The sequence below is a fragment of the Ovis canadensis genome, chromosome 26, assembly GCF_042477335.2.
Source record: "Ovis canadensis isolate MfBH-ARS-UI-01 breed Bighorn chromosome 26, ARS-UI_OviCan_v2, whole genome shotgun sequence".
In the NCBI taxonomy this organism is placed as follows: domain Eukaryota; kingdom Metazoa; phylum Chordata; class Mammalia; order Artiodactyla; family Bovidae; genus Ovis; species Ovis canadensis.
In genome coordinates, this window is record NC_091270.1 from 41,784,040 (window position 1) to 41,806,632 (window position 22,593).

At 45.0% G+C, this 22,593-nt stretch overlaps 1 long non-coding RNA gene across 1 annotated transcript; it reads right to left on the minus strand.

Annotated features, from left to right (window-relative positions):
• Positions 1-2,166: 2,166 nt before the first annotated feature.
• LOC138430829 (uncharacterized) lies at positions 2,167-22,356 on the minus strand. Its single transcript, XR_011253399.1, has 3 exons — positions 22,237-22,356; positions 15,280-15,405; positions 2,167-2,257 (listed from the first exon to the last, which is right to left on the minus strand). It is a non-coding gene; the product is annotated as an uncharacterized lncRNA (long non-coding RNA).
• Positions 22,357-22,593: the final 237 nt, after the last annotated feature.

The following is a 22,593-nucleotide window of genomic DNA, read 5'->3' on the forward strand; positions in this document are numbered from 1 at the left end:
TCAGAGGGCCATTGTGAAAGTCTGAGGGCCTGGTTAAGGGCTAGTTTTGTAGGAGAGAAGAATTCACTGTGGAGCGAGTGTGGTGATGAAGAGAAGGCTCTGAGGGCACAGAGGGAAGAGTGGCATGAGCCAGTGGAGAGTGAGCAGGGGCCTGGAGACACCAGAGAGTGCTCTGGGAGGCAGGCAGAGCAGGAGGGAGCAGAGGCACGAGCAGAGGCAAGGAAGCTCCGTTCACCACTGTTTTCTGTTTGACTCTGAACAGTTCTCCACTATAGGCACGCTCTCTCCCCATCAGGGACACCTAATCAGAGCTGGTTGGCCCCACAGGCAGGGGACACCAGGCCCCCAAGTGTAGCTAAGCCTGGAGTGTTAAGATGCTGATTGGCAGCAGGCTTTCTCCTCAGCCAGGGTGAGGTTCTACTGAGCAAGGAGTGTTTATTTTCACGTCTAGGTTGTGCTGGTGAAGAACGGGGCCAGGAAGAGGACAGGACTGGGGTTTGCCCCATGTCGCTTCTGACTGAAGGCTTTCTTTCCTTTCTGAAGCCAGGGGCTCTGCTCACAGAAGCCACGACACCCTTGTGAGACCTCTAGCAAGCAATGTTTTGGGTTTCCCTCAGATGGTAAAGAATCCACCTGCTATGCAGGAGACCCTGGTTCAATTCCTGGGTTGGGAAGATCCCCTGGAGAAGGGCACAGCAACCCACTTCAGTATTCTTACCTGGAGAATTCCACGGACAGAGAAGCCTGGCGGGCTACAGTCCATGGGGTTGCAAAGAGTTGGACTCAACTGAGTAACACTGACTTTTTCATAGAGAAATTAGTGCTGCTTACACGATAGTGAACACACATTTATACTGCATTTTATGAGATATACATCATATATACATCACTCTATGGACTTCCCCAGCGGCTCAGCAGTAAAGAATTCAGCAGCTGCAGAAGACCCGAGTTCAATCCCTGGGTCAGGAACAACCCCTGGAGGAGGACATGACAACCTACTCCAGTATTCTTGCCTGGGAAATCACATAGACAGAGGAGCCTGGCAGGCTACAGTCCATGGGGTCTCAAAGAGTTGGACATGACTGAGCAAGTAACACTTTGACTTTTTTCAAGCTGCGTTTTAAATATTTATCAATGATTGGTGATATTACATATATTCACTTCATGGAGTAAAAGCTCTCACCTGTGTTATCCAGTCTGAGATGGGAGACAGCTCTGTGAGTGGACAAAGCCCGTGTCTCGGGGAAGGTGGCTGATTCGGCTGAGCGCACGGCTGTTTCACCCACAGAGCCAGGATGCAATCCCTGTCTGCCTGATTCAAAAGAACTGCTCTTACTTTTTACCCAGAGAAACAGAAAGGTGACTCCTGCTTTATAGTTGTGAGAATCCCATGAGAAAATCAACACAAGGTGCCCAGCAGAACCTTCTACGCACAGTCGACATGTTCACTCCCAGAAACTCCTCATTGCCTTCTCTCTGTAATCAGAAGTGACCAACCGCTGCTAAACCACGATACTGAGAACACGGCTGGTCCCAGCCCCCGCGCCTGCGTGTCACTCTGCGTTCACATGGCGCCCGGCTTCTGCTTGGTGTTCTAAGATGGACTTCTTGGGGCACTGTTCCTCCTCTGGCTCTTCTCCCACCGTAGTGGTTTAATTGCTAAGTTGTGTCCGACTTTTGCAACCCCATGGACTGTAGCCCACCAGTCTCCTCTGTCCGTGGGATTTTTTCCCAGGCAAGAATACTGGAGTGGATTGCCATTTCCTTCTGCAGGGGATCTTCCCAACCCAGGAACTGAGCCTAGGTCTCCTGTGTTGCAGGCAGATTCTTTACCGACTGAGCTACTAGACATACAAAAGCTGCAAGAATGAGGAACAGTGTGGTGGTCGTGGTGGGGTTCCAAGACCATCATCAATTCTTATTAAAAAAATAATCATTCTCTTTGAACATGGTGCTTATCTGGGTACAGTGCCAAACTCAGTCTAGGACAGACACTGGGAATAAGTCAAGGGTGGGAAGAGCGTCTCCTAACTCTCTAACCCACCAGCTGTAGGAAGTCTTTCTAGACCCAAGCGTTCTCAACCTCACCAGATCCAACTCCGCCCTTTTTTAATGAATACACTATATTATTATCGTGAAATAAAAAGGTAAACCACTATAACTTGCCTTTGATGGAGTATTGATGGGCGAGCACACAAGGGAGCCTTCTGAGGTGCTGGAAATATTTTCTATATTGATTTCAGTGGCGGTTCCATGCCTATATTCATATATAAAAATTCATCAAACAAGGGATCTCTCTAGTTTTTTTATAAATGTGTGTGAATCTATAATTATCTCCATTAAAATTGAAATTAAAAGTGAGATCCAGGTAAAAGTTTAACTGTGTGTTTTGCCATAATTTTTTTACAAATGAGGTGTGCTTATACCCATAAGACTGGCAGCACTTGGGAAGTTTAATACTATTCAGTTTACAAGGATGTAGAGAAAAGGGGAGCTCTTCCGTGCTGGCAGGAGCATAAATTAGTACAGTGACTATGGAGAGCAGTGTCGTCTGGTAAGATTGAAAATGTGTATGCCCAGCGATTCCACTCCCACATGTGAATAGGGATGTATGTATGAGTCTGTTCCCTACATCTGTACCTCTATGCCTACCCTGCAAATAGGTTCTTTCTAGATTCCATATCTATTTGTTGATGTAGGATATTTGGTTTTCTCTTTCTGACTTACATGAAGGGAAGAAGGGGGGAATTGAGAGAGTACCATTGACATATATATACATTACCATCTGTAAGACAGCTAGCTTGGGGGAAGCTAGCTATCTTAGCACAGGAGCTCAGCTCAACTCGGTGCGCTGTGATGACCTAGAGGGGTGGGATGGGGGTGAGAGGGAGGCTCAAGAGGAAGAGGATATATGAATGAGCTGATTCACGCTTGTTATATGGCAGAAACTAACACAACATTGTAAAGCAGTTATATTCCAATAAAAAAAGAATATATGAGATAGTTTTTGGAATATTGCTAGCAATGGTACCATATTTAAAGCAAAGTGTTCATCAGTTTTTTTCTTTTATTTAAAAATAAAAAATACTATGTAAAAATCAACATGGAACAGGAAATATTAAACTTGACTCTGGGCTTTGAGAAACCATGCAGTGCCCAATAAACACACACATACCATTATTAACTAATTGTGGTTATTGAAGAATTAAATAAAAATAGTTTTTTTTCTTTAAAAAATCACATTTCCCCACTACAATATTTTGAAGCAATTAGCCTCCAATTAAAATATATAAAATAAATAAATTAATTTAAAAATCATACTTCCATGTTGCTTATCAAAAGTATAACAGACAGATGAGGTACTAGACCATTACTCGTTTCTGTCTATTGAAAGCCCTTAGAGAAGCAAGCAGGTAAGTCATCTTGGCATTAGCTCGATGATGGGGGTCAGTGTTTGCTGACAGTAAGCACAGTTCTCAGAACTCTTGCAGACACCTAGGAAGGCACAGTCCTGAGGAACTGGGGCAACTCTAGAAAACTATCCCTGCAGCACTCAAGACCTAGGAAGCTAAGATTGTGCGCTGGCACAATCGTGGGACCAGGAATTGAGCCATTCATGGGGCAATGTGCTAGCCATCCCCCTGTAATCCTAGCCTCCGAGTATTCATGCCCTTGTGTGGTCCCTTCCCACGGGGAATCACAGCTGGTCCTATGGGGCCAATAGAATATGGCAGAAATGACTTCATGTGGCCTTCGCGGCTAGATCATGAATGGTACTGCAGATTTCACCGTGGTCTCCTTGATCTCTAGGGAGGTCCATCACCATGTTGTCGGGACACTCCAGCAGCCCCAAGGAGGGGTCCACAGAGAGAGGAACTGGGGCTCCCAGCTGCCAGCTGGCACCAACTTGGTACAGTGTATGAGCCATAGTGAAAGTGAATCCTCTCACCAAATCGTGTACATTAATTATGTTCTGCCTTTTGTATACGAATTATACCTCAGTAGAGCTCAATATAAAAGAAAGAGACTCCTCTAGCCCCAGCCAAGCTTGCAAATGACTGCAGTCCCAGTTGACATCTGACTGAAATAAGAAACCCTGAGCTAGAATAACCCAACCAAACTGCTCCCAAATTCTTTGTGTGTCTATAACAAATTACCTGTAATATATGAAATATGAATATGTATAACCTTAAATCAAAGCAAATAAGAAAATTTTAAAAAAATTTTTTAAAAACTGTATTAGAGTATAGTTGACTTACAATGTTGCATTAATTTCAGGTGTACAGCAAAGTTAATCTGTTTTATATACATATTTTTTTTCACATTCTTATTCCATGTAGGTTACTACAGATTATTGAGTAGAGTTCCCTGTGCTATACAGTAGGTCTTTATTATCTATTTTATGTATGAGGTGAGGTGAGGCGAAGTCTCTCAGTCGTGTCCGACTCTTTGCGACCTCATGGACTTCTCCGTCCATGGGATTCTCCAGGCAAGAATACCGGAGTGGATTGCCATTTCCTTCTCCAGGGGATCTTCCTGATCCAGGGATTGAACCCGGCTCTCCTGCATTGGAGGCAAACGCTTTAACCTCTGAGCCACCATAGCAGGGTGTATATGTTAATCCCATTCTCCTAATTTATCACTTCTCCCCACTTTTCCCCTTTGGTAACTGTAAGTTTGATTTTGATGTCTGTGAATCAGTTTCTGTTTTGTAATTAAGTTCATTTACATAATTTTAATTAGATTCCACATATAAGTGATGTTGTACTATATCTGTCCTTCTCTGTCTGACTTGGTTCACTCAGTATGACAATCTGTAGGTCTGTCCATGTTGCTGTAAATGGCATTATTTCATTCTTCTCAATGCTTGAGTAATACTCCACTGTATGCTTGAGTGATATCCGCATGTACTGCATGGTTTTATCCATTCCTCTGTCGACGTACCTTTACGTTGCTTCCATGCCTTTAGCGCTGCAATGAATATTGGGGTGCATGTATCTTTGGGGATTATGATTTTCTGTGGATATATGCCCAGAAGTGGGATTCTGAATTCTTTTCTCATTCAATTTATATCAACAAATAAACTAAACAAAAAGAAACCAAAACAGTTTACTCATTTCCCCCATTCTCTACCCCTCACCTCTAGCAACCACCAGTCTTTTCAAGTATAAGTGAGATCATATGGTATCTGTCTTTGTCTGTCTGATTTATTTCACTCAGTATAATGCTTCAAAGTCCATCCATATTGTCACAAATGACAAGATGTCCTTCTTTTATGGCTGAATAATATTTCATTATATACATATAACACAATTTCTCTATCAATGGACACTAAGATTATTTGGCTATTGCAAATAATGCTGCTATAAACATGGGAATGCATATATCTTTCTGAAATACTGTTTTCATTTTCTTTAGATGCATACCAAAGTGGAATTGTTGGATTATATGGTAGTGCTTTTTTTTTGGAAGAAACTCCATACTCCTAGTGGCTGCACCAGTTTATACCCTCACCAACTGTGCACAAGGGTCCCCTTTCCTCCACATCCTCACCAACACTAGCTATTTCTAATCTTTTAGATAACAGCTATTCTAACACATGTGAGGAGAAGGCAATGGCAACCCACTCCAGTACTCTGGCCTGGAAAATCCCATGGACAGAGGAGCCTGGTAGGCTGCGGTCCATGGGGTCGCTAAGAATCAGACACGACTGAGCGACTTCCCTTTCACTTTTCACTTTCATGCATTGGAGAAGGAAATGGCAACCCACTCCAGTGTTCTTGCCTGGAGAATCCCAGGAACAAGGAAGCCTGGTGGGCTGCCATGTATGGGGTTTCACAGAGTCGGACACGACTGAAGTGACTTAGCAGCAACAACACACGTGAGGTGATATCACAGCGTGGTTTTGATTTGTGTCTCCCTCATGATTAATGATGTAGGGCATCTCTCATGTAATATCTATTGGCAAACTGTGTAGTTTTTTGAAAAATATTGTTTCAGGTCTTCTGTCCATTTTTTAATCCAATGGCTTATTTTTTGCTATTGAAGTGTATGAATTCTGTATATACTTGGGACATTAGTGCTTTATCAGATACACAATTTGCAAACATTTTCTTTTGTTCAGTATGTTGCATTTTCATTTTGCTGATGGTTTCCTTTCCTTGCAGAAATGTTTTAGTTTGATATAGTCCCATTTATTTATTTTTGCTTTTGGTATATGTTGGTTCAGGGAATTTAAGAAAATATCCAATTACTAGCTGACCACTAAGCTAAATGAGCAAAGAATTCAGTGGCCACACATGACCAAAAATACAAGCTCTACAGAATTAGTTCAGGAAAGTTACTAGACAAGCAAGTAGCAAAACAGAAAGAGAGAGAGAGAGGAGAAAAAAATATATCCTCCCCCGGGGGAAGAGAATCTGATTTCCAGAGTTGCTGATTATATTTTTTTAAATGTCCAGTTTTTGACAAAAATTACAAGATATGAAAAAAAAAAACAGAAAAGTATGGGGCTTCCCTGGTGGCTTAGTGATAAAGAATCTGCCTGCCAACACAGGGGACATGGGTTCAATCCCTGGCCTGGGAAGATCCCACATGCTGCGGAGCAGCTAAGCCCCAGCACCTCTAGTACTGAGCCTGTGCTTGAGAGCCCGGGAGCCACAATTGCCGAGATCCTGTGCCGCAGTCACTGAAGTGCACGTGCCCTGAAGTGCTCGTGCCCTGGAACAAAGAAGCCCGCGCACTGCAAGGACAGAGTAGCTCCTGCTCACAGCAACGAAGACCCAGTACAGCAAAAAATGCATACACAAATTTTTAAAATACATAAATCAAAATATATTTTTAAAAAGAAAAACATAACCCATACACAGGAGGAAAAGCAGTTCATAAAAACTGTCCCTTGGGTGTCTATAAATTCAAGATCCTTAGCAAACTCGAAGTGGATTAAACTCTCTAAGAGACCAACACCCAGGCACATCATAATCCAACTACTGAAAGCTAAAGACAAAAAGAGAATCTTGAACATAGCAAGGGAGAAGCGGCTTGTCACAAAGAAAGGGTCTTCAGTAAGATTAACAGATCATTTCTCATCAGAAGCCACGGAGACCAAAAGACAGTGAGTGACATATTCAAGGTGTGGGGGTGAAAAAGACTGTCAACCAAGAATTCTATATTCAGCAAAGCTATTCTTCAAAATGAAGACATTTATAGATATTTTTAAGCAAGAGCATTGCTTGTTAGCAAACCTGCCTTGCAAGAAATACTCAAGGAGTTTCTCAAGCTGAAATAAAAGGACACTAGACAGCAACTCTGATCTATACAAATAAAGAACACCATAGGTACATATAGGCAAATGTACCATTATACTTTTGTGTTCTCTGACCACAGTGAAATGAAATTATAATAGCAGAAGGAAATTTGTAACATTCACAAATGCATAGAAATTAACTGACACTTTCCTTGGAATTTTCTGAGTGACAGGTATGAGAGGAGTGTCTTTTGTTATTCATAACAAGACCCTTTCGACCATACCTGAGTTATTCTACTGAGGTAACTCTTTGGGTTTCCTAGATAGCTGACTGACAGAAGAAGCAATCTTGTGATTAAAAGGTTGGAATTTTCAGTCCCAACCCCTGACTTCGTGGAGACTGAGTTAATCCCCAAGGGCCAATGATTTAACTGTTATGCCACTAGTGTAAAGAATGCGCCTGCCAATGCAGGAGGCATAAGAGATGTGGGTTCAATCCTTGAGTTGGGAAGATGTCCTGGAGGAGGGCATGGCGTCCCACTCCAGTATTCTCGCCTGGAGAATCCCATGGACAGAGGAGCCTGGCAGGCCACAGTCCATGGGGTCACACAGAGTCAGATATAATTGAAGTGACCTAGCACTCACACATACACGCCTATGTAACGAAACCTTCATCAAACCCCTAAAGTGCAGGATTTGCAGAACTTCCAGGTTGGTGAATACATCAAGGTGCTAAGAGGCATGCTGGGACTGTAGCTCTCATTTGGCTATTCCTGAGTTGTACCCTTGAGTTCTGTGAGCCATTCTAGCAAATTATTGAGCCTGAGGAGGCAGTGTGAGATCCTACCTCCCAACTTTACAGCTGATTGGTTAGAAGTACGGGAGGCCTGGGCTTTCAATTGGTCTTTGGGACTGAGCCTTTATCCCATCAGGTCTGTGCTAACTTCAGGCAGTTGGTGTCAGAATCAACTTAAATTAGAGGAAACCCAGCTGGTATCCAGAGAGTTGGGAAATTGGTTGTTGTGGGAAAACGCCTCACATATTTGGTATCAGAGGTATTCTGAGTAAAAACAAATTGTAGTAGTAGGATTTAATATATCCATTATGTATTCCCGCTTACCAAGTCATCCCAAACTTAGTGGCTGAAAACAAAACCGCTTATAACGTCTCATGATTTTGTGGCTTGGCTGGGTGGTTCTTCTGCTGGTCTTGCCCAGACTCCATCAGGATGCTGCATTCAGGGACTTCCCCGGTGGTCCAGTGGCTAAGATCTGTGATCCCAATGCAGGTAGCGTGGGATCGATAACCTGGTTAGGGAAGTAAGATCCTGCGTGTGTTGCAGTGTGGCCAAAAAAAAAAAAAAAGAAACTGCCTCTAGCAGCTGGATTGGCTGGAGCTGGAAGGTCTCACTTGGTGGAGACAGCCAGGAAGCTGGGACCTCTCTTTTGGCATGTCATCTGGATTTTGCGAGCCTAAGCCCCAGTGTGCACGTGCATGTCAAGCCTCTGCTGTGTCATGGTTAGGTCCCATTAGCAAAGCAATTCATAAGGCTAAGCCCAGTGTCAGTGTGGGAAGACGCTACCCAAGGGCATAAATGCCATGAATACCAATGGGCTTGAATCACTGGGAGCCATCTGTGTAACAGTCTGTAATTTTATAGACATTATTGCTATCTTGACAGACAGCAGCCTGCCACCTAATTTTTCTTGTCACATCTTTTTCAGATGAGGAATCTAAGGCCCAGTGAGGTCAAGTAACTTATACTTGCCCAAGGGCTTCCCTGTTGGCTCAGAATGTAAAGAATCTGCCTGCCAATGCAGGAGACACAGGTTCAATCCATGAGTTAGAAAGATCCTCTGGAGAAGGGAATGGCAACCCACTCCAGTCTTCTTACCTGGAGAATCCTCATGGACAGAGGAGCCTGGCGGACTATAATCCATGGGGTCACAGAGTCAGATATAACGGAGCAACTAACATTTTCACTTTCCAGGTCCATAGCAATTAAATAGTGGGAAATTCTAATTTTTTTCCAAAGTCTGTGACCTTCTACTGGATCACAGGCTCCTCCTGGGAGGATCTAGAATACGAGAAGGAACACAACTCATGCTGCTGCTGCTGCTGCTAAGTCACTTCAGTCGTGTCCGAGACGGCAGCCCACCAGGCTCCCTCGTCCCTGGGATTCTCCAGGCAAGAACACTGGAGTGGGTTGCCATTTCCTTCTCCAGTGCATGAAAGTGAAAAGTGAAAGGGAAGTCGCTCAGTCGTGTCCGATTCTTAGTGACCCCATGGACTGCAGCCCACCAGGCTCCTCTGTCCATGGGATTTTCCAGGCAAGAGTACTGGAGTGGGATGCCGTTGCTTTCTCCGCACAACTCATGAGAGAACTCCAATTCATGTTTATATTTCAATGAGAAGCAAAGTGAGGTTTACTTTTGTTTGCATGTTCATGGAGAAGATGAATGAGTCAGATAATACGGGCGGAGGAGATATTAAAACGGTTCAGTGTGACCTTGATGGCCAAGTCATCCCATGCTCTCAGTGGAACTTTCATAGTTCCTCAGCTGTGGGCACTCAATATTTTATAGGTAATTCTCTGCTGTAGCTCTTTCCTGTATACTATTTGGTGTTCACCCTTTATTATGAGTTCTTCCTGGTCTGAGTCCCCACAGCCTTTTACACTATCTGAAGCACAGAAAACTCTGAACAAATGTTTGTTGAATGAATGAATGAGCAAGCAGAGGTTAGGGAGACCAAAGATGGACTCCACACTTTTCCAGGGACTCCAAGGAGAATCAATGATTCACCAGGGAGTGAAACGTTAAATGTGATAAACAATGAATGAATCATGTATTATCTGAAGAACAAGCAAGGGTTCATAGGAGCAGGTGTTTTGATTAAACAAATAGGTCAAAATTCGAGAACTTAAAGACTAATCTTAAAATCGATTTACACTTCTAAGTAGCTTTGTCAGATTTTTCACTTAGAAAATTTCTCTTTCATTTCAGCCAAATCTGCTTGCTTGTTTCATTTTGATTTGTTAATTTTTTTCCTATAGCTTTTTACCAACACTTTTGAAAGTCCCCAGAGAGGAGCCTGACTCAATGGCACAGCTTCTCTCCTCTTGCTTGTTCTATTCCTTTCAGCCTTGATTTCAGGAACTTAAATTTTCTTCTCCAATTGAGAGTAAATTGTCCCAAAGAAAATTTGCTTTAAAACACAAGATTTGGGAGGTTTTGTCTCCAGAGAGATTAAACCATAAAGGGTTTATCCCCTGTGAAGTAAAGGGGTGAAGCAACAATTCAATAAAAAAAATAAGATAGACTTTAAAAAAGTGACTGTTGTTCAGTCACTAAGTCATGTCTGACCCTGTGACCTCATGGGTTGCAGCACGCTAGGCTTCCCTGTCCTTCACTATCTCCCAGACTTTGCTCAAATTCATGTCCATAGGTTGTGATGCCATCCAACCATCTCATCCGCTGCCCTCTACCACCCCCTCTTCTCCTTTTGCCTTCAATCTTTCCTAGCATGAGGGTCTTTGACAGAGTTGGCTCTTTCCATCAGGCGGCCAAAGTATTGCAGCTTTAGCAACAGTCCTTCCAATGAATATTCAGAGTTGATTTCCTTTAGGATTGAGTGGTTTAATCTCCTTACAGTCCAAGGGCCTCCCAAGAGTCTTCTCCAGCACCACAGTTCAAAAGCATCAATTCTTCAGTGCTCGGCCTTCTTTATGGTCCAATTCTCACATCCATACATGACTACTGGAAAAACCATAGTTTTGACTATACAGACCTTTGTTGACAAAGTGATGTCTCTGCTTTTTAATATGCTGTCTAGGTTGGTCATAGCTTTCCTTCCAAGGAACAAGTGTCTTTTAATTTCGTGGTTGCAGTCATGGTCTGCAGTGATTTTGGAGAAAATAAAATCTGTCACTGTTTCTACTTTTTCCCCATCTATTTGCCATAAAATGAGGGGACTGGATGCCATGATCTTTGTTTTTTGAATGTTGAGTTTTAAGCCAGCTTTTTCACTCTCTTTTACCCTTGTCAGGATGCTCTTCAGTTCCTCTTCACTTTCTGCTATTATAGTGGTATCATCTGCATATCTGAGGTTGTTACTTTAAAAAAAAGTAAGTGTAAATCCACTCACTGAATTCGGCCCCCCAGCCAGTTTTGAATGCTCTGTTTGAGTTGCGTGGGTGGAGTTTGCTACAAAAAGAAAAACTAACCTCCAACAGAAAGGAAGGGCAGATTCATATGGACCATTTCTGAAAAAAAACACTAAGATGAGAAGGGGTAATTTAACATCCAAGTGAAGTACAGAGGGGAAAGAAGTGTGTTTTGAACCATTTCTTGTTTAGCTCGGTCAACTGTGCTCACACAGACAGCTCGGCTTCCTTGGGTTCCCCAGATATCCCGAGTAAAACTGGGAGGGGCTCCTGATCACCCGGGGTTGCTGTGGTGGCAAGAACCACTCCTGGTCCCAGATTTCCCTGACCTCCTTCTAGAAGGGTCTGCGGCTCGAGTGGGTGCCTCCCTGGGACACTTGGGGCAGGGAGACAAGCGATGGTAAAGGCAGGGCTGGATAGTGTGAGATCTGGGAGGCTGGGCTAGAATTCCAGGAAGCTGATACAGATTTCATATTCTTGCTCGACTTGTCTTCACACAAAGGAATGTCTCTGGCGTGATTTCTGACGATAGAGGCTTGTGGAACCAGAGCAGGCACTCTTCATGTCGAGAGCTGATGCACAGCACATTTTTTTCATTTTGCTTAAGAGCGTGTATGCCCAGTGTTGTCTGACTCTTGGCAACTCACCAGGTTCCTCTGTCCATGGAATTTTCCAGGCAAGAATGAATACTGGAGCAGGTTGCCATTTCCTCCTCCAGAGGACCTTCCCGACCCAGGGATCAAACCTGTGTCTCCTGCACGGCAGGCAGACTCTTTACCACAGCAAACTTAGTTTAAAAGAGTCTCTATATGCTCCATCTCAGTTGAGCAAGGGAGGCAGGTTATCATTGACCCGAGGTTAGACAAGACCCAGCTAGGACTTCATGGCGATCACACAGGAGACAAAACCCAGACTAGAACACAGGTCTTCAAGTCAATTATCCTAGAAGGCGTGCATGGCTCCCGAGGGCCCAGTACCAGCGCTCCAAGGCCAGGTGGACTGGATCCCCTAGATGGGCCAGTCCATCAGCCTGTTGCTGGCTCTGGGAACTCGATGTCTGGCCACATCCCTCACCCCTCTCCCAGCTGCCGTGACTGGCCCCTCCAATGTTGCCAAGGGGAGAGGGGGGGACTGTGGCAGAGCTGGGTATAAATATTTATAATGTTATGCATTAATAAAACACATATTGAACGCAAAGTATGGATTCCTGCTTTGAAGATCAAGGTGACCTTTGAAGGGTGCAGGGCTGACAGGATGCAGGGCCCCATCTCTATATATGGCCATGTTTTGGGGGATGAGTTTTTATGACTCCTGGCTCTCCCCAGCCTCTTGCTAAGGTGTTTCTCAATCAGGAGCAATTTTATCCCCAGGGCACATTGGGAGATGTCTGCAGGTATCCTGGGTTGTCAAAGCAGGGAGGAAGGTACTCTAGCCTCTAGTGGGCAGAGACCAGGGTTGCTGCTGTGTATCCCAGGACACACAGCACAGCCCCCACAAACGTCAGTGGTGCCAAAGCTGAGAAACCCTGCTTCCAGGCAACAAGCCTGGGCTTAGGAAAGGACTCCCTTGACAAGGCAACTTGCTCCAGACCTCATGGTAGTGGAGTCCAAGCCTAAGGTCAGGGATTCCAGTCACGTGCCTCCAAAGCCCTCATTCATTCAAGGAAAAGCCTTTTTGTTTCCTGACATTTCCTTTCCTTTCCTTTCATTCTTACTCTCAATTTCCTCTCCTATAAAATGGGGTCACGGGACTTCCCTGGTGGTCCAGGAGTTAAGACTCTGCATTTCCAATGCAGAGTGCGCAGTTTGACCTCTGGTGGGGGAACTAAGATCCCACATGCCACCGCTCATGGTCTGGCAAAAAAAAATATGAATAAATAAATAAATAAATTTAAACTTGGATCACAATACCTACCAAGTAGTATTATTATGAAGATTAACTCATCTAAGGCATATGAAAATGCTTTGTAAACTGGCCAAGTATTGAACTAATACCAGTTATTATGAATAATCAGATGGTGAGTAACCACACCGGTACAAGACGGTCCATATCTGATCTTGTAGGTTATGGACCGTGCTGGGATGTCGCTTCAATTCAGCCAACAGAGAGAGCTTCCCTGGTGGCTCAGACAGTATAGAGTCTGCCTGCAATGAAGGAAACCCAGGTCTGATCCCTGGGTCAGGAAGATCTCCTGGAGAAGGAGATGGCAACCCGCTCCAGTATTCTTGCCTGGAGAATCCCATGGACAGAAGAGCCTGGTGAGCTCCCCTTTGCACCTCTGCGGTAGACGGAAGATAGTGGTGTCTATCTCACTGTTCTTTCTTGTTTATAACACTGCTTGGCCCATAGGAAGTACAGAGTAAACATCAGCTACCGTTATTGTTGCTGTTGCTGGTATCTGTCACCTGCTTCCCGCAGTGCTTTTTGTTTTTAAATCCCTGTATGAGCTCTCTGTCCACTCCAGTACTCTTGCCTGGAAAATCCCATGGACAGAGGAGCCTGGTAGGCTGCAGTCCATGGGGTTGCTAGGAGTCGGACACGACTGAAGCGACTTAGCAGCAGCAGCAGCAGCATGAGCTCTCTGTACTCTTTTTTAGCCACACCAGCTCTCAGTTCCGGCATATGGGATCTCGTTCCTTGACCAAGGATCAAACCCAGGCCCCCTGCATTGAGGTGCAGAGTCTTAACCACCAGGACCACCAGGGAAGTCCCTACAGTGCCCTTTGACAAACTGCCTTTAGCAACTCCCCACCTGGGAACATTTTTGTCACATTTTACTCTGTGTAGTAAATGTTGCAGATTCCATGCAGATTGAGGTCAGGACTATTTTGTTGCACCTCCACTTCCTATCACAGTACTATGGGCTGAATTGTGTCCTTCAAAAAGTCCTGTGTTGAAGACCTAACCTTCCATGTGACTGAGTTTGGAGCTAGGGCCTTTAGGAAGGTAATTAAGGGTGAAGTGATAAATGAAGTCATGTGGGCGAGGCCCTGATCCACTGGGATTGGGGTCCTCATAAGAGTGAGAGACCCTGTGGAAGACAGAGATCTCTCCCATGCGTGCACACAGAGGAAAGACCACGTGAGGTCACAGGGAGAAAGCAGCCACGTGCAGGTCAGAAAGAGCTCTCCCCAGAAACCAAGCCTGACAGCTGGTTGATCTTGCACTTGAGAAATGAAAGTTCTGTTGTTTAAGCCACCTTGTCCATGGTATTTTATTATAGCAGAACAGTACACATGGAGTCCACAGAAACGTTGGTAGAAAAAGCAAGTGAAAGAATAAATACATTTCCTGCTCTTGAGAATCATACCACCTAGTAGAAGGCTGTCACCGAGCACTCACAATGTTATACTTGTAATTATTAAAGTATCTACTGGTTCAACAAGTATTTATTGACCCTTTACCATGTGCCAGGCACTGTGACAGTACTGGGGATAAAGCGGTAAATGAAACAGGGTCTCTTCTGTCACATCTGATGTGGGAGACAGCAAACAGCTTGATATCAGATCAGGGAGAGGAATACAGCAGGTGGGAGGGAAGGAAATGGTGGCGGCTATCTTTTGTACAGGATGCCTGCAAAGTGCTTTCTGACACATGGTATTTGAGCAGAGACCTGAAGGAAATGTGGAAGGAACTGTACAGGTATCTGAGGGAAGAAGTGCCAGGCTGAGACGGGCAAAAACAAGAGCTTGAGTAGGGAGCCGACATGTTCATGCAAAGGGGGCCCCTATGGCTGGAGTGAGACAGGAAAGGCTGAGCAGGGCTGGGGTCCCCGTGGAGCACCAGGGCCCCCACTGGCTCGGGTGTCCCCTCCAAGCCCTGGGAGGAGCCTGGTCGTGTCTCACTTGTCACCCGCTTTGTAACTTACACGGTTGAGATATTCCAGCTGGATCGGGCCTCCTGCCTCCTTCTGCCCTGTTCCCTTCCATGGCACTTCCTCCCAAGGTGGGCGGTGTCATCCGTTTGACTCCTTGGTGATCCAGAAGAGAAAAAGCTAGGAAGCCATTAAGTGGTTAGTGGCGTGTTTTGTTTTGTTTTGAGAGGGAAATGTCTTTCTTTTATTATGGTAAAATAGAATGACATAAAACTACCATCTTAGGTGCACTTCCCTGATGGCTAATGATACTGTTGGGTAGTTAGAATAGGAGACAGGAGTCCAAAATGGCAGTGGCTAAAAGACAAGGAGGGAAAAGCCCGCAAAAATAGAACAAAGGAAGGTCAAAGGAAGGTCGGAGGGCCGGAGTGAGGACTTCAGGTAGAGCAAACAGCGCTCCTGGCCAGCCCAGTTTGCATAGGGCAGGCCCAGGGGGAGGAGAAAACAGATAAAAAGAGGAGCCAAAGGGCTCCCCCACCCCACCCCCCACATGCTGGGGCGTTCTCTTCGCATCTTTGGGTCGACATGCCCTCACGCCTCGAGGATGGATTTTCCTGCTATTTTCTAACGTTTTCACTTTCACCGTCTTAGTAATTTTTAAGTGTGCAGTTCAGGGATATTAAATTCATTTGCGTTAATGTGCACCCATCCTTGTAAGTCTTTTAATCGAAATACTGTTGACGTACAATATTGGGTGAGTTTCAGGTGTACTGCATAGTGATCTGACATTTGCATAAACTAGGAAATGTTCACCTCAATAAGTCTATTAGTGTACAAAGTTATTGCAATATTATTGACCGTATTTCTTATGCTGTGTACTACGTCCCTGTGACTTATTTATTTTATAAATGGAGGTTTATAAATCTTAATCCCTTTCACTTATTTCACCCAGACCTCACCCCCATCTGGAAATTACCTGTTTGTTCTCTGTGAGTCTGTTTCTGTTTTGTTTTCTTTCTTTGTTTGCTTTGATTTTTAGATTCCACATGTAAGCGAGATCATACAGTGTTTGTCCTTCTCAGCCATTCTTTTTTATGGCTGGTAGCTCAGATGGTAAAGCATCTGCCTGCAACACGGGAGACCTGGGTTCGATCTCTGGGTTGGGGAGATCCCCTGGAGAAGGAAATGGCAACCCACTCCAGTATTCATGCCTGGAAAATCCCATGGACCAAGGAGCCTGGTGGGCTACAGTCCATGGGGTCGCAAAGAGTTGGACACGACTGAGCGACTTCACTCACTCATAATATTCGATTGTGTATATATGCCCCATCTTCTTTTTCCATTCATCTGCTGATGGTTGCTTCCATGTCTTGCCTGTTAAGAATAATGCTGCAATGAACCCAGATGTTTGTCTATCTTTTCAAATTAGTGGTTTTGTTTTCTTCAGGAGCTGACAGAGTGTTTTGAGCAGTAAAGGATAGTGCATGTGCCCTGTTAAGACTACCCCACTCTGCGGGGGTCATAGTACCTCAGGACACTGTGGCCCTGCAAACCTCTGCTTTTGAGTAGAGTCACAGGGGTTTTTCTAGAGGGTGCAGGCAACCTCACCCTTGGGTGGGGAGGAAGTTGCCATGGGCACTGGCCAGATAAGCAGTGAGGGGAGATTGATGTGAGCTAGAGAGATCAGCGGGGCTGGATCACAATGGACTGTCGATCATCTCTCTTTTTCTTGGTTTTGTTGCTTTTAACAAACAGGCACCATATTAAAGTGGGGAAGCAGTGAGATCCACCAGTATCTTCTTACGCTCTTACTTGGCCCTCATAGACTCTAGCGATGCAGCCGTCTTCTTAGTTCTTGGTCACAAGAGAGGGATCCTGAGGTCATCTGGGTGACACCAAGGCAGCATATTCATGCTGTAGGGAACTGTCTCTCCACTGCACCCTAAAGTTCCGGGACCAACAGGCCTGTCTGGGGCAAGGAGAGCTTGACGGATCTCTTTGACCATGACCCCTGGACACACTAGACATGAGTTTATGTGTTTTGTGTGTGTGTGGGTTTGTGTACATGTCCCTTTCTACATCTTTCTGCCCTTCATTTCATTACCAAAGCACCTTAAATGGCTCTGTTTCCCAAAGACAGGTGGTCTTATTCTTGGAGGGGTCTGCTCTCTGTCCCAGCATGTCCCATCATTGTCCCTTGCGTGCACCATCTCATGTAAATAAATCCCAGGTGGCCTCACATCTGGCCCTTCTTTCATGTCTGAACATGTCTGAATTTCCAGGGGACATCCCCGGCTAGGCTCTCACTCTGGAAGCCCCACTCTCTGTGCAAACGTGTGTATACCCTATAAGGGCGTTATGTACATTCAGAGGTGTTTGTATATCTGGGTGACGTGCCGCGGCTCATGGAGCTAACCACAGGAACGCGCGTTGGAGTCTGTAGGCTAGAGTTTCTGCTCGTGCCCATATCCGCACGATCGCCTTCTGGGACAGAATGACATGACTTCTCTGCCTTAGTGTAAACATGAAGAAGGAGATCCTTTCTGTTGTTCCAGTTACTCGTATTTTACATTAACTGGGGGGTGGGGGAAGAGAACTTTCCATTGGGTTTTCAGCTGTTCATTTGGAAGCCTGTTGTCTGACGGTATTTCCTTTGTCTTCCCTCCGTTGTGTGTGTTTTCTACTCTATTTCGATACAGGCATAATATTCAGTATCTACCATTCTCGTTGGTAAAGAGCTTTATAATTTATAATTAAGTTCTCTGGCATACAGCAGTTCGTGTAAACATCACAGCCGCTTTGTTTAGAAGGCATTGTTTCTGTTTAATAGATGGAGTAACTGCAGGCCAGAGAGTGTATACATTTACCCGCACACAGAGAGGAAATGGCAGTACTGGGACTTGAACCCTACATGTGTGTGCCAAGGCCACGGCCCCAGTATGAGGCTGTTGGTGACTCCTTGTGGTTTTGTTCGAGAATGTTCAGGTGGCTGGTTAATGCTTTCTTGCCATAGAAACACTAATGCCAAGGAAACAGTTGTCACTCTTGCTATCAGACAAACATAGTATTATTAGCTGTTTGAGAATGTCCATTTTCTAACAGGGCTAGGCAACTTTTCAAAGCCAAATTTTCTGCTTTGGATGAAGAAGTATAATAATAAAGAATCAACGAGCAGTTTAAAGCTAGTTTTTATCCAGAAAAAAATATACCTTGGGGTTTTCCTGGTAGTCCAGTGGTTAAGAACCTGCCTTCCAATGCAGGGGACTCGGGTTCAATCCCTGGCCAGGGAACTAAGATTCCACATGACTCGGGGCAGCTAAGCCCGAGCACCCAACAGGAAGACCCAGTACAGTCAAAATAAAAATAAGGAAAATTTATAAATACAGAAAGGACTGATGCTGAAGCTGAAACTCCAACACTTTGGCCACCTGATCCAAAGAACTGACTCATTGGAAAAGACCCTGATGCTGGGAAAGATTGAAGGCAGGAGAAGGGAACGACAGAGGAGGAGATGGTTGGATGGCATCACCAACTTGATGGACATGAGTTTGAGCAAGCTTTGGGAGTTGGGAATGGACAGGGAAGCCTGGCGTGCTGCAGTCCATGGGGTCACAAAGAGTCAGACACGACTGAGTGACTGAACTGAACTGAAAATTTAAAAAAGAAAAATACATCTTCCTACTGGATTATCAGTTGAAGTTCTTTAAGGATCAGTAATAAAGATGAACCTGGGTTAGCATAAACCAAAAGGAGGAATAAATAAAATCACAGGTTGTCTCAAGGAACCAAGGAGCAGAGGCCGCCAGGCTAGGACCAGAAATCGTTAGGACATTTTCACCCCAGTTCTTATCTCTGCTTCCCTCCGAGCATGTGCTGAGGTCTCCTTTCCGTCCTCAATTCGAACATGGTTTTTCTGCCTCTCTGGCCCTCCAGGAGGATTACGGAAATGTGGCCACCCAGTATTTCCACAGCTTGAGATACCAGCAGAGGCTGACAGGCAGCTTTTTGGTCCCAATTCTCAATTCCCAGGAGAGAGAACCTGGGCCCCACCTTGGAGCCAGGTGTCCCCTCTGTTCTAATTAACAAGAGCAAGGGGAGGAGTTGGTCACATAACAGTAACACTGTGAGCCAGGGGAAGTTCCCAAAGGATGAAGAATAGTGGGGTTTGCACTTTGTAATTGTCCTTAAAAGTGTTTATCATAACTGAGTTGCAGGAGAATTGTTTTTAAAATTTGGAATTAACCATTAGTGAAGTTCTGTATGACTTAATTTTCTTAACTGGTTATAAAGAGTTCAGAAACTTCCCTACAGTTTTTTTGCAATGTAACTGATGCATAGAACTGTATAAATTTGAAATGGACAGCATAATGATTTGACACGGATATATCATGAAATGACTATTGTGAGAAGTTTAGTGAATACACATAATCTCATATAGATATAAAAGTAAAGAAATAGAAACAAATTGTTTTCCTTGTGATGGAATTCTTAGGATTGACTCTCATATATAACATACAGCAGTGTTAATTACACTTATCAGTATTGTATACTACTTATTGGTACTTATTTATCCTATAACTGGAAGTTTATACATTTTGATCACCTTTATCCAGTTCTCCCTCCTTCTACCTGCTGCCTCTGATAACCGCAAATCTAATGTCATGTGTTTCCTTATATGTTTAAAGTTGAGAACATCTTTGGAGGACACCTAATCCACACCCTGTTTATGTAACAGTGATGTAACCGACACTTGGCGGGTTAAGCGACACGATCCAAGTCACACAGCAAGTCAGTCGAAAGATGAAACTGGATCACATATCTGAATCCCGGAACTGTGCTCTTTTTATTGTACCAAGTTTCCCTACGTGGTCTGGAAGTCTGATAACTGATTTTGGAAAGAAACGACATGTACCAGGCAGTGCTATCTCCGAGAAGCCGAATCACTAGGAAGGATGTTGAATAAGGGGGTTAAGTCGACTGAGAAAGCTAGTTAAACAGTCTCAGTCCAGCTGTCCCTCCTGAATCTGGGGCCAAGCCCGAAGTCTCAGGGTGGGTGATGGAGAAGGTAAGATGAATGCAAAGTGGGGAAAGGGGGGCAGCTGACCTCGACCTGCCCCTCACTGAAGTCCACATCAGGCCACCCCATCTCCACTGTCACCATGACCTGCAGGAGAGGGTTTGGAAGAGCTGGAGGAAGAGATCCCACTGAGCTGGAGCTTCAGCCCATTTGCTTCCCACACCAGTAACGGATCTATTGGATCCACAAAACCCAGTGTGAGCTGTGACGGGACCTGCCCTGTCTGGACCTGCCCTGTCTGGACCTTCTGGGAATAGTCACAGCTACCACTCCACTTCTATCTTCCACATCACATCCAGCTGCCTCCTGTGGGCAGCCCTCACCAGAAACACAGAAGGGAGTTGTGGGAGCCCTTGCTCAGCCCCGCCAGGTTGCAAAGCCACCACATTGCAGCCGGTGGCTCTGGGAACGGAGCCTCCCAGCTGCCGCCGCTCCCCCGAGACCAGCTCTCTTTCCAGCTCTCTTGTTGCTGCTCCCACCAGAACACAGGCGGCCAGAAGCCTGCCATCTAAGCTGATGTGCAGCGGGGGAAATGAGGTGACCAGAGCGGAGCCTCTCACGGGCATCTCATTGCCTGCAAATGATTCCCTAGAAGGTACTGACTCTTTGCCTGGGTTCACAGAACGCAAGCATCTCCCTCCCTTGGAGAGTGGGGAGAGAACCGCTCCTCTTTATGCACCCTGGCTCGTCCCCAGTCTCAATAGAATTAGTCTGGAGCAGTACAGGGATGGTAGTGGAACCTGTTCTGCCAGTTCCTGTGAACTCCAGGGGGCGGGGTGGATGTGTCTGGCCCGTTATTGGCTAACTGTGTCAGAATTAGCTCCTCTTGTCCTCAGCTCTGAGCCTTAGCCACAATTCCAGCTTGATAAGAAAGTTCTGACCTAACATCTCATTTCACAGTTCTCCCTTGGAGCTTTCTGCAGACACTAAAGCTCGTATTATTAGGAACACCAATTAGGGAGCTTTTAGAAATATGTGCTTTTCAGCTGGGAAGGAAATACACATCTTCTGTCATTTGAAAAGTGATGGGGAATTAACAGAAAAACTGGATGTCCAAGATAGGTACCCTTCAGTTCAGTTCAGTCGTGTCCGACTCTTTGTGACTGTATCACGCCAAGGGAGTAAAGAAGGGATTTCCCTGGCGGTCCAGTGGTTAAGACTCCATGCTCCCAATGCATCAATGCAGGGGGCATGGATTTGATCACTGGTCTTGAAACTAAGATCCCACATGCCACAGGGTGTGGCCAAGAAAAAAAAAAGGCAAAGAAAAGAGAATTGAAGCAACTTGAGTCTTTCATTGAAATGACTAGAGCCCTCTGGGCATCCCGGTTGCTAGGAGGAAGAACTAGGACCCTGAATGGCAGAGGGAACAACTAACTTCCTGTCATACTTAGGATTCCAGGTGGATAGACAATCATCATCCCCACCCCAGGGCCATAATGTGTTCATGGCACTTGGCTAGAGGTTCCATTCCATAAGAGATCGTAATTTGTTCCTCTAAACACCTACTCAGAAAGCTTTCTGCTTTTTTTTTCTCCATAATCTCATCAGAAGATTTTCTCCATAATCTCATCAGGAGAAAGGAGCAGATGTTTTTAATTCAGTTAATTTTCCTTCCCCAATCACATAAAGAGGAATCTTTGGTTTCTCGGCAGACTTATGTCTCTGCATGTAGTGTAAATTGCCCTTATAAGATGCTAGGCTGGTAACTTTCTTTCTACTTAGTTCATCCTCAGGCTGATTCCTTTCATCCCCGCAGGCCGATGGGAAGACATCCTCAGAGACGCACCTGGAAATCTTGTTTTCCCTGGCCTCTGTGCATACCTTGGGCAGTCAGGTTCACACATGAAATTAACCACAGCATGGCTTAACCTCTCTGAGTTTAAGTTTCTTCACCTGTAACGGGGACTAAGACTTTCTCCATCATGGGGTACCTGTGAGGATCAAGGTGGTATCCAATGCTCCCCTTCACCCTTTCTGTTCCCTTGTAGTGAGCACCCATGGCAGGGGCTTTATCCTACAGGCCGACTCTTGCTCTTTTTGACTTCTGCATCCTAGGAAAATAAGCAGAAAGGGTCAAGGTCAGTTTCTCTGAGCAATCAGGCTTGTCCAAGTCTCTGTTCCTGCTCCTCTCTGCCTACAATGGGCTGAGCTGATTACCTTGAGGCTGCTCTGCAGATAACCTTCTTGGATTCAAGAATGCAGAGATCAGAGAGTTCCCCTGTGTCTCTCTGGTCTAAGCCATATTCTCCAATGCAATTCCCCCAAGACAATCCACATCTGGAAGTATG